The sequence below is a fragment of the Pteronotus mesoamericanus genome, unplaced genomic scaffold, assembly GCF_021234165.1.
Source record: "Pteronotus mesoamericanus isolate MK-2021 breed Mesoamerican mustached bat unplaced genomic scaffold, CSHL_Meso_final contig_55, whole genome shotgun sequence".
Classification (NCBI taxonomy): Eukaryota; Metazoa; Chordata; class Mammalia; order Chiroptera; family Mormoopidae; genus Pteronotus; species Pteronotus mesoamericanus.
The window spans coordinates 6,456,929-6,475,056 of record NW_026555198.1 but is presented as its reverse complement, the minus strand read 5'-3'; positions in this window follow the sequence as shown (position 1 = coordinate 6,475,056).

Below are 18,128 nucleotides of genomic sequence, written 5' to 3'. Positions count from 1 at the left end.
TCTGTAAGTAGCAAAGATATACCAGAGTAAAGCTGCTGGCTGTGGACAAATCCATGACAGTGAAGGATCCTGAAACTGCCTGAAAGAGAAGGGGAAAGAATTCGAAGACCTCTTGAGATAGAAAGTTGCATGAAATTCTTTAAGGACTACAAATCAGATATCTTTTTAAATTGAAGATCATTAAATCACCTTAGATTTTCTCTTACAACTTTTTTCTTTGTTTGGACTTTAACTCCCTCTTAAACCAAGATTTTCCTTTGTTTTCCTGTCTGAAGATTTATTTTTTATTGAGATGACAGAAACAGGATAGAATTTGAGGAGGCTTCCTGTATAAATCTAATGAATTCTATATTCATTTTCTTTTAAAAAATATTTTATTTATTCTTAGAGAGAGGGTAAGGGAGAGAGAAATAGAGGGAGAGAAACATCAGTGTGTGGTTGCCTCTTGTGTGCCCCCTACTGGGGGGGCCTGGTCCACAACCCAGGCATATGCCCTAGACTGGCAACATAACCAGCAACCCCCTGGTTCTCAGGCCAGTGCTCAATCCACTGAGCCACACCAGCCAAGGCCATTTTCTTGAATATAAATTTAAATCCTATTTTATAGTCTTTCATCAGTACTAGTATAGGTGTTGACTACTTTTCTCGATCTCCCTTTAGTTATGCACCATTCATTCCATCTGTTTTTCTCTTACCATTTCAAATCAGTAGAGGACAATGTTAAGGGGACTTTGTGTGCAGCTCTGTGTTCCTCTTTCACTTCTTCCTTTTCTTTGTCATGAGAATAATTTACTTTTGCAGCGTCATAATTTTGTTTTTAAGAGTAAAACATCTGTTTTGAACATCTTTTCTTTTGTCAGCTTAATACCAACAAGATTAAGAATTTTGTGACTATTCTGGACACTGGTTTCCTAAATTCTGATAAAGTCTCACTTGAAGTGGTAGGCAAGGAGTAGTCATGAAGACTTCTATAAAATGTGAGTAGAGACTGCTGGTTGTCTACCATTATTAGTTTATAACTTCTTCCTCAATAACAAGAATCTTGCTTTTTATCAGGGCAAACCACTCCACAGCTAAAATACTACATACCCAAACCAATCTTTCAGCTTGGTGTTACTATATGACTAAACTTTTGTCATTGAGATGGAAGTGTTATGTGGTACATTTTTAAAGATTCTTTTAAAGTGAGAGGATACCATTCTTCTTTCTTCCTTGCAGTGCTAAACTCGAATATGATGGCTGTAGCTCTGGTAGCCATCTTGGACCATGAGAATATGTACCATCTCCTATTGGTGGCAGATGATGAGTTGAAATGCTCTTGGGTTCTGGTGATTTTTCTGAAGTCACCTTATGGTTCATGGACAGCTTAACTGTGGATTTATTTTATGTAAGAAAAGATCATCTTTTCCTTTGTTTAAACTGCTATAATTTTGGCATTCTCTGTAACTTAGAGATGGCTCCAATCTTAGGTTTTCATTGTGCTAAGGAGCTTGGCTTTTAATCTTAACAGAGTAAGCAAAATATTCAGGGAGATTAATTTTGAAGTATGTATTTGATGACTTTAATCTAGAATAAAATGGAGGGAAAGAGGTCAAATATAAGATTATCACAAAAATCTGGGAATGAAAATATGATGTCAGGAATATGGTGGTAAAATGAGGGTACTGGTTGAGGTGATAAGGGATCCAAAGTTTCTAATTTGTGTAGTTGGAAGAGGTCTGGAGACAAGAGGGACTCAATCAGTATCAGGGCAGGTTTAGTAGCATGCATGTTTGAGGATATCCTAGAATTTCTAGGTAGGTAGTGTGATTCATTGAAAAGAAGTGAGACTCATTTTAGATAATATTGGGTTACTAATGATAACTCATGACAAGTAATTAGATATTCATTATTAGCCTCAGTTTTTGAAAAATAGTTAAAAAAACCCCAAACTCTCAGGATTATTGTAGTACCTGTTTCAGAGGCTTTTAAAATGAGGAATAAATGAAATAATCTATTTGAAACACACTTAGCACAAAGGCACATCATAAGCACTGAAATATTAGTTACTTGATTATTAAAGCCCTTGCCACATCCTAATAGACATACAATAAATAACTGCTAAATCTGAAAGAGAATGGGAACTTAGAGCTTGTGCTACCTTACATCTTCAATAAGGAAAGCATTTTTGGAGTAAAGATAACTATCTTTAGGTGTACCACAGTTCCTTTCCCATTTAGGAACTGGGAAGATGATTTCTGACAATATCAAAAGTGTTGGGAAGGTGTCAACATCACCAAGAGGAGGCTGAGATTGAAGGTTTCTGGTTGCCCCAGTATTGCTCTTACACTATTGTCAGACTTGGGAGCTCTTTATTAATTAACAAAGAGATGAAATGGAGTGACTCTTTTTAGGATTTAGTCTTCTGGTTTCCTGTCCTGCACTGGAACATGCATTGTCCTTAGGTGTTCCTAGAAAATTTATAGTTCAACGTCTCTTTATTTTAGCTCAAAACTGAGATCTAGGACAATTTAACAAATTACTGAATAAAGACAAAATAAGTTTCTTGAGGAATACTCATTGCAGAAACTGAAGGAACAAATCCAAGCATCTAAAAGGAGAAAATTTGATTAAAAAAAAAACAATGTGGTGAATGTAAAGAAATTTCAGTATTCTACTAATCATCAATCATCTTAACTCAGTTTAGTTGTTATAATAGTGAACTCATGTTCTAATTCTTTTTGGGTTTCTTAGATGAGTTGAGAACCGACAAACTATGCTAAAATCATTGTAATGACAACTATCCAATGGAAGGGAGATAACAGTGTGATATCTATATTGTTTTTGAGGGAGTTTAAGACAACTTTTATACTTTTATTATTTGACTCAGCTGGCACCTGGATCCGGCCAAGACCAGTGTTGTTAAATAGTGGGCACATATAGACCCTCTGCTTCGTCAGTCATTTCTCTTTGATACTGTCTTCCAGATGTACCTGTTTCTTTCCTATTCACAGCTTTTGGCACTCCTGCTGCTCCATTTTACTATTGTATTTAGTTTCTCTCTGGGATAATTCATATTGTGCCAATCAAACTTTACCAGCACTGACTGGTTGAGCTTTATATTTACTCATAGGACATTGTCTCTTTGTTACTTTTTGTAGCCTTGACATTTGTCGGATCACATCAAATATAGTCTTTCTTTAATTTGTTAGTATGTCCATTATATTGGTTTATTTAAGGGTCACTATAGCCTGAAATGGATTTCTTTCCCCACAAACAGTATACCTGTTTATCCTTTCCACAGCAAGACAACTCACATATTCCAGTGTCATTGAAATCTGGCAAGAACAGCAGGGAGACGACTTCAACCCTTTCTCTGTGCCTTCTTTGTATTGCCCCACTATCCCAAGAATACTTCTAGCAGCTTTAGTTACCTCATTTCTCTGCAGCAATATTAAAAAAATAGCAAAAACATTTTGTGTTTTTATACAATTATAATTACTACTACAGTAATAATACCTATAGTTTATCCAATCCTTGTGCCAGACACTGCTTCTAAACACTTCATACTGTTGTATAGTTGGGGTTCTTTAGTTTGTAACAAAACTAACCTTAACTAGAGTAAGAAAAAAAGCACTGGTTCATGGAGTTTAAAGGTTCAGAAGTTGATATGTTTGTAGTTATAACTTTATCTATATGCTCAAATGGAAGAAATAAATCTGTACCTTTCTCTACAGGTTTAAGATTTCTACTTTATTATTTTTTAATATCATGGAAATTAGGTCCTTTTATTGGTAAATTAATATTTGGGACAGCTCTGTGATGTGGATATTATTATTAATTTTACAGATAAGGAAACTGATACTACTATAATTCAAGGAGCATGCTAGCAGTTACATGGTAATGAGGTGTTGCTGGGATATGGCTTCTGGGCTGTCAGATGCTACAGATGTTGGGCCTTCATCATTTCCCAGAAAATCATTTTGTTTTCCTGATTAGTTATTTATCCTTTTACACAAATTCCAAAATATAACTAATTCAAACTGACTCTATTCTTACACCTCTGCCACTTCTCTCCTTACTCTCAATACATTTAATGGTCTGCTGCTTCTCAGTAAAAGTAGAAACTATTCACTGATAATTTCTGCAGTGAATAGTGACATTGGCTAATCAATTTATATAGATTTCAAGTGTACAATTTTATAATACAACATCTGTATATTGCTTTGCATGTTTACTATACCAAGTCAAATATCCTTCCCTCACCATATATTTGACCCCCTTTACTACATATCTCCTACCTACTGTTCCCTCTGGTAATCATCATACTGTTGTCAGTCCTTATGAATTTTTGTTTGTATTATTTGTCCACTTATTGTTTTCAGTTTTATATCCCACATATAATATGGGTGAAATCATTGTTCTTGACTTTTTCTTGACTATTTAACTTAGCATGATATAGTAAAGATCCATCCATGTTGTCACATGGCAGTATTTCATCTTTTCTGATGGCTGAGTAGTATTCCAGTGTATATATGTACCACAAATTCCTTATCCAACCAAAGGATACTTTGGTTGTTTCCATGTCTTGGCCACTGTGAGTAAAACGACAATGAATATAGGAGTACATATATCTTTACAAATAAATATTTTCAAAGAAATGAGACTGCATCAAACTAAAAATCTCCTGCATAGTGCCGTAGATGGTGTGGCTCAGTGGATTGAGCACGGGCCTGTGAAGCAAAGGGTCACTGATTTGATTCCCAGTCAGGGAATCAAATGCAACCCATGTCTAGGTTGCAGGCCAGGTCCCCATTACGGGTCATGTGAGAGGCAACCATACATTGATATTTCTCTCCTTCTCTTTCTCCCTCCCTTGCCTTCTCTAAAAATAAATAAATAAAATATTTTAAAAAATCTTCTGCATAACACAGGAAACCATTAACAAAACAAAAAGGCAGTAATCACCTGGAAAACAATGGAACGATACCGTGAGAGGAGCCTTGGAGCCGGAGACAGACAGTGGATTCAACTCTCACACATCCCAACGGGTGAGAAGTGCGGTGGAGGCTTGAGAGGGTGGGCTGGGTGCGCACGGGCACTGGCACCAGAGGGACATTGAAACGGCCAGTTAGCTTCCCCGGAGAAGAACGGGGTCTGAATCATAAACAGGGACCCCTAAACTACTGGAGCTAAAACCAAGAAAATACAGACAAAACACAACCCCGAAAAGCTTAGGGGCGCTCTCTGCCAGAGACAGGTGGTTGGGGATGCAAAGAGACATTTAAAGGGCCAACGAAAAATTGCAGTGGCAGCCACCCTCCTTGATCTCTGGGCAGAGGCAGCAGCAGGGTTCGTTGGTGCCTGGGAAAAGATCGGCGAGTAAAACGTCGTGAAGAGAACTGACAGGGCGGCTGGTGGAGCCCCGGTGATAACGCACCTCCTACTCTGCAGCTACCATCTCGCTCAGGCATAAGGGAATCAATTAACCTGCCTTTTGTGCACTCTGCACACAGCTTCTGCGCATGAGCTGCAGGGCTGAGTACAGACTGGCTGGGAGAAACTTGAGGAGAGACGGGAGATGGAGGCATTGGGGAAAGAACGGAAGGAGGAACCGGGGAGTCCCAACTCCCTCCCCGTTCTGTAGTCCCCATTATGGGCTGGAAAGATGCGACCCCAAAGAAGCAGAAGTGGGGCGTGCATGAACCAGACTGCCCGGGATTGAAACGCAGTCTGCACAGGGGGTGGATCCTTGGGCGAAGGGGTCACAGAACTGCCCAGAGACCCCTGAGGAGAGACTGGAAAGGGAGGCGTTAGGGAAATAATGGGAGGAGGAACCGGGGAGTCCTGACTCCTTCTCCTTTCCTAGTTTCCATTGTGCAGGAAGAGGCCACACACCCAAAGAACCAAAAGCCAAAAAGCATACATAGACACCCCAAATCCACCCAGTGCAGGCAGGCACACTTGTGCCGAGTGGCCAGGGAGGGTTGGGGCGCCTGTGTGTGGACCTGCGTGGGCTGGCGAGGGCTCGCAAGGGCTGGCTGGGCCTCCCAGAGATTGGTACCAATATGGCCTGTGAGGGAGTGTGCAGAGCAGCAAGGGTAGGCATAAATTGACCAGCGGCCCTCGATTTTGGAGCAGCTCACAGAATTAGTAGATCCTGGGCCAAAGGGGACACAGAGCTGCCCAGAGTCCCTGGAGGAGAGACCAGAGACAGGATTAACCAGAGAGTCCTGGAGCTGACTTCCTCCCATTTCCGCAGTCTCCAATTGGTGAGGGCTAGCAACGCACCCAAAGAGTCAAAGGCAGGGAAAACACACAATAGAAGACGCTAAACTGACCAGTGCCAGGGTGCCCACTGGCCAGGGGGGCCAGACAAGTACACGAGGTCACAAATAAGGCCCCTGGGCTGGGGCAAGCACATGCGAGCCTAGGCAGGCGGGGGATCCTCCCGGGCGAGGGAGAGCTCTCAGGGAGCTGACATGAGAGTGCAGAGCAATCCACAGAAATATTCCATCCCTGACTAAAGTGGTCACAGAGCTGCCCCAAGCAGGGGTCAGACACAGAGAGTACACTCTTGGAAGGCTCAAACAAACAACCCAGGGTAATATAGGGTAAACAACTGACATCATCAGAGGCAGGCCCAGAAAGAAAAGGGAAAAATAAATAAAAAAATAAATAAAAAGACCCACCTACTACCATAGAAGTTTAATCCACACAGTCAGGAAATCTAGATAGCCCAATTGAAGCAGAAGCAAAAATAAATAAATAAATAAATAAGTAAATTATTCAACAGACTCTCACAAAAATGGGAAGAAAAAGAAGTCCCCCCCAAATGAGTGGAAAAGGGGACTCCCCACACAGAGAGCTAAATGAAATAGAGGCCAGGGAACTATCAGGTATTGAATTCAAAACAATGGTTCTAGGAAGCTGAATGAGCTCAGCCAGCTCAAAGAGAACTATGAGAAACTGCATAGAAACTATCAGGATTTTACAGCAAACTGTATCAACCTAGAAAAGGACATAGAAACGATCAAGAAGACACAAGAGGAAATGAAGAATACCATTTCTGAATTGAAGAACACAGTAGAAGAAATCCAAAGCAGGCTGGATAAAGCTAAGGATCAAATTAGTGAGATGGAAGATAAGGTAGAAAAAAGCTCCCAGAAAGTATAGGAAATGGAAAAAAGACTCATAAAGAATTAAGAGGCATTTAGGGAAATGCAGGGCAACCTGAAACACAATAATATCCGTATAATAGGGATCCCAGAAGGAGAAGAAGAGGAGCAAGGGATAGAGAACCTCCTTGAAAAAGTAATGATGGAAAATTTCCCTAATTTGAGGAGAGAAAGGGTCTCATGGATCCAGGAGGCACAGAAGACCCCACTGAAGAGGGAATCAAGGAGGTCCACTCCAAGACATATTATAATTAAAATGGCAACTATCAAAGACAAAGAGAGAATCCTCAAGGCAGCAAGGGAGAAGGAGAAAGTACCATAAAAGGGGGCCCCAATATGGCTAGGAGCTGACTTCTCAACAGCTGACTTCTCAACAGAAACACTCCAAGCCAGAAGGGAATGGCAACAAATTTTCCAAGTCATGAAAAACAAAGGCCTACAACCAAGACTGCTCTACCCAGCAAGGCTCCCAATTAAAATAGAAGGGGAAATACCAAGTTTCCCAGACAAGAGAAGGCTAAAAGAATACATCTCTACCAAACCAGCAGTCCAAGATACACTAAGGGGACTGGTTTAAGAAGATGAAGGAAAAGAATGAGAGAGAAAGAGGAACATAGGTACAAAGAGAAAAGATGAATAAGTTTCTATCAGTAATATCTCTCAGTGTGAATGGACTAAATGCCTCAATCAAAAGACACAGGGTAGCTGTATGGATAAGAATACATGACCCACACATATGCTGCCTACAAGAGACTCACCTCAGAGCAAAACACCTACACAGATTGAAAGTAAAGGGATGGAAAAAATATTCCAAGCAAATGGGCAAGAGAAAAAGGCCAGGGTTGCCATACTTGTATCAGACAAAGTAGATTTCAAAACAAAGGCCATAAGGAGAGAACCAGAGGGGCACTTTATAATACTTAAAGGAAGAATCTATCAAGAAGACATAACATTTTAAAATTATATTCTCCCAATATAGGCGCCCCCAAGTATATAAGGAAATTGATGGATGACTTAAAAAAGATATAGACAGCAACACACTGATAGTAGGGGATTTCAACACCCCACTGTCAAAAATGGACAGATCTTCCAAACAAAACATTAATAAACATATTGTGGTGCTGAAGGACACACTGAATCAAAGAGACTTAACTGACATATATAGAATCTTACATCCCAAAGAAGAAAAATACCCATTCTTTTCAAATGCTCATGGCAGTTTTTCAAACATAGACCACATGATAGGACACAAAGCAAGCCTCAGCAAATTCAGGAAAATTGAAATAATACCAAACTTTTTCTTGGACCACAAGGCCTTGAAACTCGAAATCAACCTCAAAGAGAAACTTCAAAAACTTGCAAACTCATGGAGACTGAACAGTACACTATTAAACAATGAATGGGTCAATAATGAGATAAGAGAAGAAATCAAAAAATTTCTGGAAAAGAAAATGAACAGACAACTGTCCAAAACCTATGGGACACAGCAAAGGCAGTCCTGAGAGGGAAGTTCATAGAAATACAGGCTTACCTCAAAAAGATAGAAACATTTCAAATAAAAGACCTAACACGACAACTTCAAGAACTCGAGAAACAACAAGAAATCAATCCCAGAGCAAGTAGAAGGAAGGAAATAGTCAAGATTAGAGCAGAACTGAATGACATAGAGACGAAAAGAACAAGTCAAAGGATCAACCAATCCAGAAGCTGATTATTTGAAAAGATGAATAAAATAGACAAGCCTTTAAGCAGACTCATCAAGAAAAACAGGGAGAGGACCCAAATTAATAATATCAGAAATGAAAGAGGAGAAATAACAACTAATACCACAGAAATACAAAGGATTGTCAGAAACTACTATGAAAAATTATTTTCCAAGTTTGAAAACCTTGATGAAATGGACACATTTCTACAAAAGTATACTCTTCCAACACTGAAGGAGGAAGAAACAGAAAGCTTGAACAGACCGATAACAGCTGGGGAAATTGAAGCAGTAATCAAGAAACTCCCAGCACACAAAAGCCCAGGGCCAGACGGTTTCCCAGGAGAATTTTACAAAACATTTAAGGAAGAGCTAACCTCTGTCCTTCTCAGACTATTCCAAAAAATCCAAGAGGAGGGAAGACTGCCAGACTCCTTCTATGAGGCCAGCATCACCCTGATCCCAAAACCAGATAAAGACCCTACCAAGAAAGAAAACTACAGGCCAATTTCGCTGATGAACATAGATGCTAAAATCCTCCACAAAATATTGGCAAACCGCATCCAGCAATACATTCAAAAGATTATCCATCACGAGCAAGTGGGATTCATCCCAGGGATGCAGGGATGGTTCAATATACGCAAATCAGTAAACGTGATACACCACATAAATCAAAGAAAAGACAAAAACCACATGATCATCTCGATAGATGCAGAAAAAGCATTTGACAAGGTACAGCACCCATTTATGATCAAAACACTCAGCAAAATGGGAATAAATGGGGCATTCCTCAACGTAATAAAGGCCATATATGAAAAACCTACAGCCAATATCATACTCAACGGGCAAAAACTGAAAGCTTTCCCACTAAGATCGGGAACACGACAAGGATGTCCGCTCTCACCGCTTCTTTTCAACATCGTATTGGAAGTCCTAGCCACAGCGGTCAGACAAGAGAAAGAGATAAAAGGTATACAAATAGGAAAGGAGGAAGTAAAGCTATCATTATTTGCAGATGACATAATAGTGTACATAGAGAACCCTGTAGACTCTACCAAAAATCTCCTCAACCTTATAAGTGAATTTGGCAAATCTCCTCAACCTTATAAGTGATTTTGGCAAAACAGCAGGATACAAAGTCAATATTCATAAATCAAAGGCGTTTTCGTACACCAGCAATGCAATAGAAGAGGAAGAAATCAGAAAAAAATACCATTCGATATAGCAAGAAGAAAAATAAAGTACCTAGGAATAAATTTAACCAAAGAGGTAAAAGACCTATATGCAGAAAACTACACAACACTGATGAAAGAAATTAAGGAAGAGACAAATAAATGGAAGCATATACCGTGCTCATGGATTGGAAGAATTAATGTCATCAAAATGTCCTTAGTACCCAAAGCAATTTATACATTCAACGCAATCCCTATTAAGATACCAATGACATATTTCACAGAAATAGGACAGATATTTCAAAATTTATATGGAACCATAAGTGACCCCGAATAGCTGCAGCAATTTTGAGAAAGAAACACAAAGTAGGAGGGATCACAATACCAGACATCAAACTCTACTACAAAGCCACTATACTCAAATCAATCTGGTACTGGCACAAGAACAGACCCATAGATCAGTGGAACAGAATAGAAAGCCCAGAAATAAGCCCATGTCTATATGGGCATCTAATATTTGAGAAAGGGGACAGAAGCACAAAATGGAGCCATAATAGCCTATTCAACAAATGGTGTTGGGAGAGCTGGATGGCTACATGCAAAAAATTGAAATTGGATCATCAGCTGACACCATACACAAAAATAAACTCAAGGTGGATAAAAGACTTAAATATAAGTCGCAACACCATCAAAGTCCTAGAGGAGAACATGGGCAGGAAACTCTCAGATATCCCACGCAGCAATTTTTTCACTGATATGTCTCCTAATGCAAGGTTCATAAAGGAAAGAATAAACAAGTGGGACCTCATCAAAATAAGAAGCTTCTGCATGGCTAAAGAAATCATCAGCAAAATGAAAAGGTAGCCAAACTTATGGGAAAATATATTCGCTAATGATATATTGGATAGAGGTTTGATCTCCAAGATATATAAATAACTTACTTGACTCCACTCCAAGAAGACAAATGATCCAATCAGAAAATGGGCAAAGGACCTGGGCAGATGCTTTTCCAAGGAGGAGATACAGAGGGCCCAGAGATATTTGAAAGAATGCTCAGCGTCATTAGCCATCAGAGAAATGCAGATCAAAACTACCATGAGGTACCACCTCACAGTGGTCAGAATGGCCATGATAAACACATCCACAAACAAGAGGTGCTGGCGAGGTTGTGGAGAAAAGGGAACCCTAGTACACTGTTGGTGGGAATCCAGACTGGTGCAGCCACTGTGGAAAGCACTATGTAATTTCCTCAAGAAGCTGAAAATGGAACTGCCTTTTGATCCAGGGATTCCCCTGCTGGGACTATACCCTGAGAACACCAAAACGCCAATACAAAAGAACCTATGCACCCCAATGTTCATAGCAGCACAATTGACAATAGCCAAGTGTTGGAAGCAACCTAAATGCCCATCAGTAGATGATTGGATCAAAAAACTATGGTACATATACACAATGAAATACTACACAGCAGAAAGAAAAAAAGAACTACTAAACTTCGCGACAGCATGGATGGAACTAGAGAGCATTATGCTAAGTGAAATAAGCCAGGGGGCGAAAGACAAATACCATATGATCTCACCTATATGGAACCTAACCTACAGTACAAAGATGCAAGAAAAATAAGGCCAGCAACACTGAAAGGAAAAGAAATCAACAGAGACAAGAGAGAATGAGTTTAGGGGGGGCGGGGCAAAGGAAGGGAAGGGGAAAGTCAAGGAACATAGCAAGGACTTATGGACAAAACCAAAGAGGAAGAGCTGAAGGAGGGAAGGAGGAAGGAGGTAAGGGAAAGTGGTGTGGTATAGGCAAAGACAAATGTATTTGAAAAAATAATAAAAAAAAAACCCAGAAAACAAAATAACCAAAAAGACAACCAACTGAATGGGAAAAGGTATTTGCTAGCAACACTTCCAATAAGGGGTTAATATTCAAAATATGGAAAACTCATAAGCTCAACAACTAAAAACAAACAATCCAATTTTAAAGAATGGGCAGAGGACCTAAATAGATACTTCTCCCCAGAAGGCATACAAAAGGCCTACAGATATATAAACAATAGTGAACTTCACTACCTGTTAGGGAACCACAAGTCAAGGCTACAATGAGATACTACCTCACACCTGTTAGAATGACTGTTATCAACAAAACAAGTAATAGATGTTGTAGAAGTTGTAAGAAAAAAAGTATCCCTCACTCACTGCTGGTAGGATATAAACTGCTACAGCCAGTTTGAAAAACAGTATGGAGGTTCCATAAATAATTAAGAACTGAGTTACCATATGATACAGCAATCCCTCTTCTGGGCATTCTTTTTTGAAAGCTGTTGTCCAGTCTGAGGCTGAACTTGCACAGATGTTCTAGATTCTACTCCCTTCCCAGTTCTTGGGAATGTTATTCTATCATCCCCTATCCTCTATTTTTAACCTCACTACTGACCCTTGATACATCTATAGCTTTAAACTCAGTTTATTGTACTCTTTTTGAAACCCCTAAAATTTGAAGTTCCTGAGACATCTGTACTAAGCCATCTTTTTATTTTCACTTTACAATTCCTTTCTAGGTTATCTCACATATGCCAATGCATTTCATTTACCAGCTAAATACTAATGACCCCTGAATTTAGGCACCTACCCAGTAGATGCCTCTTTTGATTTCTTTTCCTTTCAGTGTTGCCTTTTCTCAAATTTTAAGCTTCTATAGCCAACTTCTGGTTGGCTCTCTCCAACTGAATGTTTCAAAACCACTTGTACATTATCATGTTCAGTATTCAAGTCTGTTTTTACCTCTACAGTAGGTGTGTCATTAACTTGCATATTTCATGATATAACACCTGTATCTGATTCCTAAAACAAGAAACATGTGTTATTCTGGACTATTTTTATCTTCCTCACCAACCACAGTAAATTTAACCTATCAGCAAATCTTGTCAATTATAATGGAAAAATATATATTGAAATTATCCTCTTCCCTCATCTTTATTTCCATGCCTGTAGCAAAAGCCACTAAGTTCTCTCACATGATTAGCCATGATACTTTTCTAATTGTTTTGCTGCTTCTGTTAGACCATTCAGGCCCTTCTCCATACTGCAGCAGCAGAATGATTTCTTTCAAATCTGATCATATCATTCCTGTCTCAGTTGCCCTACCACTATCCAGTGGTGTATAGTCATACAAGGACCTGTGCAATATCACCACTCCTTTCCGCCCCTACTTCTCTAGCTTTGCTTTCCCCACTCTTCTCATTTGTCACTGGATTCAGCTATACTGGATTACTTAATTTTTCTTTTATGAGCTATACAGCTGACTCTTGAACTACATCAATTTGAACTGTGCAGTTCCACTCATATGCAGATTTTTTCAATAAATACTGTAAATGTATTTCCGCTTATGATTTTTCTTAATAATATTTCCTTTTCTCCAGCTTACTTTATTGCAATAACACAGTATACAATACATATAACATACAAAATATGTGTTAATCAACTGTTTATGTTATTGATAAAATTTTCAGTCAATAGTAGGTTATTAATAGTTAATTTTTTGAGAATCAAGTCATATGAATATTAGGGACCATGCAGGGTGTCAGCACCACTAACACCACATTGTTCAAGGGTTGACTGCATTTTGCTTCCAAAGAAACTTCCTAGTGCATTAAAGATTTTATTAGGTGTCTGTATTATATGTATACAGATCTCTTTGTGCTTATGGGATGGTACTGCAGTAGCTTGTTATTTCAGTCAGTGTTGGGCAGAAAAACAGACACCATTACAAGTATGTCGAGTAAGAGATTCAACATAGGAAATTAGTTGCTAACTAATCAATTGGAAGAGTTGGAAGAAAGAATGTCGAGAAGGACAACACTAGATTTTCCATTGAATTCTAGCTTTTGAGAATCAAGATGTTGGTTCCTAACCACAGGCACCCTCTTCTCCAAGGTCAGGAAACAGAAAGGAACTGGTGAATTTGACCACAATTGTCATGAAGCATTAAGGTAGGTTACTCCTGTGGAAGTATCTACAGGCTGCTACAAATATCTCAAATCTTTTAAGGTTCAGGTGTTTGCCTACTGCTCTAGAGAAAGGATAGTGTGGATTCTGTTTCTCTTCTGCTTTACAAATATCAAGTTATGGTTCACATTGGCAGAACTAAGCTCTATCTTAAAGTCCTTGGCAGGGGAATCTGGGAAAAAATAGTTTCTAGTCTTGCAGTCCCTGCAATTCATTGGAACTCGACACCATTCCAATCATTCTATTATCTGATAAGCCATCAAAACTGTGAGCTCTATGAGACTAAGGACTCTGTCGTCCTATTATTTCCCCACAGGACCCATTCAAATACCTGGCCCAAAGATTGTTGATGTAATAGAAGAATAATTATGTCTTTACATCTGATAGATATATTAGGGACATCATTGTTTATAAATTTAAAGTTGATTACAGTCTAGATTCTGTCATAAAGCATATAAAGCTCTTTATTATTTCTGTTATATTCATATTTAATGCACTATTATGCATAGAGACTGTCCTAAGTCTCTTTACCTGAATGACTTCATATAACCCTTAAAATAGCTCTATTAAGTAGATTCTATCATCTCAGTTTTATAGATGGAAAAATGAAGACTTAGAGATTAAGTAGTGTATCCAAGGTCACAAAGCTTCTGAAAGCATAAGCTGTGTTTGAATCCAAGGGATGTCTTATTCCAAAGCCATTCTCCACTATACCATAATCCAGCTCAGAGAAGTTGAAGAATTTGCCTTGCTAGCATTTCATGTAGCTGTGGACACATTTATGACCTTTTGACTTCAAAACTGATCCTTCTGAATTCTCACATTGCATACATTTAAATGGCTTGTCTCTTGCATAATAAAAAGGTTCTCCTAGATTTTTTTCTAGAAACGACCAAACATACCTAGCAACTGCTCTTTTTGTAGCCCAGAGTGACTAATTACAATCTCATTTTAAGATTTGCCAGATAAAATATAAGATGCTTTTTAAATTTGGATTTCATATAAACAACAGAATCTTTTTAGTTTAAGTATGTCCTAAATATTTCATGGAGGATATTTATACCAAAAATCATTGCTCATTAGAAACTCAAGTTCTATTGGCTGTCTTGTATTTTTATTTGCAATATCTAGAAACCCTACCTCATTAAAAGCCACATTTATTAATGTAAACCATTCCATTTACTAGATATCACAGTTTACATACCACTTTTACCACCTTTAACTTATTTAATACATGCCACAAACTTATGAGAAATAAATTATTCAGTCTGTAAATATAACTGAGGACACTGGGCTCAGAATTGTTAAGAAATGTATCCATGATCACATAGCTCATGAGTGGTGGAGCTGGAGTTTAAATCTGAGTTTGTCTCACTTCTTGTTTTGTTTTGTCTCCTTAATCACCCTCCAAGATGTTGGGAAATGCCCTGCCTGGTTTCAGAAACTGTAGCCCCACTGAAAGGCAAGAGGGTCCCAAGTCTGGAGCTAATCAAGGAGGCCTTGGGAAAACAGGCCACTGAGGAGATGAAACCTTCCCCCTCACATCACCCTGCTTGGCCCTGTGATGGTCAGTTGTTTATGATGGGTAAGACCCCTCGATGGAAGGGGCAACCTAGGCCAGACATTGGCCAGTATGGGTGGCAGACAAGGAATTAGGGGACACGAAGAAAGGGCAAAAAGGCCTGCACCCCTCGGCTTGGCTTGGACATGGCCAGTGTCCTCATTCTGTCTGAAAGAAGTCTCCTTATCTTTTGGTGGCTCTGACCTGCCCACCTGGCTCAGGATTGAAATAATACTAAAGGCAGGTACAGCCCTAAACTGTAGCATTGAGTGGTTCCTGGGGACAATCAGGCCTAGAAGTAAGTCCTTCTAAGCATGCTTGTTCTTCCCTCAAAAGCTATGATAACTGGCTCCTACTGGGAAGGAGATTTATATTATTCATAGACCCTGACCTGAGGCAGATCTCTTGTGTTGCTCCAATTGTTATCTATGATCTCTATTTGTTTTCTGTAAACATAGCCTTTTGACATTGATTGATGAGCTTTGTTGTATACCCCTGTGCATATGGTTCTCAATAGTAGCCTTTGGACATGGGGGTTCGGGGCCTTCTCTCCCCTAGAAGGAAGAGCCATGTCCCCTCTCCTGGCAAACAGAGAAGTGTTTGTGACGAGTTGTGTTTATCCCCCCGATCTGTGACAACCTTGGGACAGGCTCTGCAGGACTCAGAGCCCCGCTCCCTCCTCAGCTGGCTCTAGACAGTAACCCTCAGATCCAGGACCCTCGTGCTCCACTGCGGCACTCACTGCAACGCATCGCCCCCTGCGACACCAAAACCAAACTCAAGTATGACCTTTGAGAAATCTATCCTGACTACTCCCTACCCAAATTTGAATGTTTTGCTCCGTCTTTTATGCTGCCATAAGCGTTTGCACATGTCGTTATGATAAGATGCAGCACATTTCTCCAATTTTGTTTATATGTTGTTCTCACTGCAAGAACTGTACTTCTTTGATAGTATGATAGGCAGAATAATGAGTTCCAAAAAATGTTCACATCTTAATCCCTGGAATTGTGAATATCTTACCTTACATGGTAAAAGAGACTTTGTATATGTGATTAAGGGTAAGGATCTAGAAATAGGAGAATTATCTTGGATTATCCAGATGGGCCCAATCTAATCACTTGCACATTAAAATTGGAGAACCTTTCTTGATTGTGGTTGGAAGATGCAATGATGATGGTAGAAGAAGTATCAGAGAGATGTAACATGTTGACCTTGAAGATGGATGAACTGAGCCACCAGACAAGAAATGCAGATGACCTCTAAAAGCTGAAAAAGGGAAAGATATAGATATTCCCTTAAAGCTACCAGAAGGAAACACAACCCTATACAAACCTTGATTTTAGCTGAGTGAGACCTGTTTCAAACCTCTCACTTCCATTAGATAATAAATTTGTGTTGTTTTAAGCTACTAAGTTTGTGGTGATTTGTTACAGAAGTAATAAGAAACTAGAATAGGTATCTACCATTTCTTAGTCACTGTGTTATTTCCTATAACTAGCAAAGTATCAAGCAAGCACGTAATAGGTGCTTAGAAATTGTTTCTTGCACATGTAAATGAAAATTAAAACACACTGCTTCATAATCACAACATTATGAAGAAATAGGGTATTGGGAAGAGAGAAGATCTCTATGCATCTTCTTCCCTGAGCTAATGAGAGTAAACAACCTTCTCTATTCCTTGGCCAAACGATTCATGACCATAAATATAGAAAAATAAAAGGAACAATAAGTGATGACTCCTGAGTGAGACTTTATGTCTTCCTAGTTGTGATTGTGATCCTGAAGAGAGACCTCACCCAGAGTTTCTGCAATATTAAAAATATCTACATTTTTTCAATTACTACTAGGAGAGTTGTCAAACTTTGGTGTACATTAGAATGACTTGAAACACTTGTTTACAGTTGCATATTCTTGGGCCTAGCCTTTAGACATTCTGATTCAGCAGGTTGGAGTTGGAGCCCATATGATCCCATGGACCATATTACACCCATACTGCTTAGGACTTTATTGTGCAGAAGATTACACACACACACACACACACACACACACACCAGTGCCTTCCTCTTAAGATTGCCTTCTTGTTCCTATGAATTGCTCTGGGTAGTACTTCTTTGGTCTTGAGAGCAACTCTGATAACCAATTTCACTGCTAAGTGCCAAAGCAAATGTGAGGAAAATCACTCTTATTTTTTTAAATGCATTTTCCATCATGAAAGCATCTGGAGGTCAAAGTATCTAAGAGAAAATATATAATTACTTTTCAGAGATTACCTATTAAGTGAGCTTGCATCAGAAACATCAAATGCAAGAAGAATTTCTCTGAAGAGTTCATTGTGGCATCATTAAACTAGAAAAGTATAAAGAATAAATTTTCTCTCTTTTATTTCAGTTAGGCTAAAGAGAGGAGAACTTCAATTTTTAATAAGCCACTGGAAATAAATGGTAACAGACATGAAGAAATGTTTCCAACCAATTGTTTTGAAATGGTGACCTCTTCTTTCTGCTTAAAAATGTAACACATTAAAGC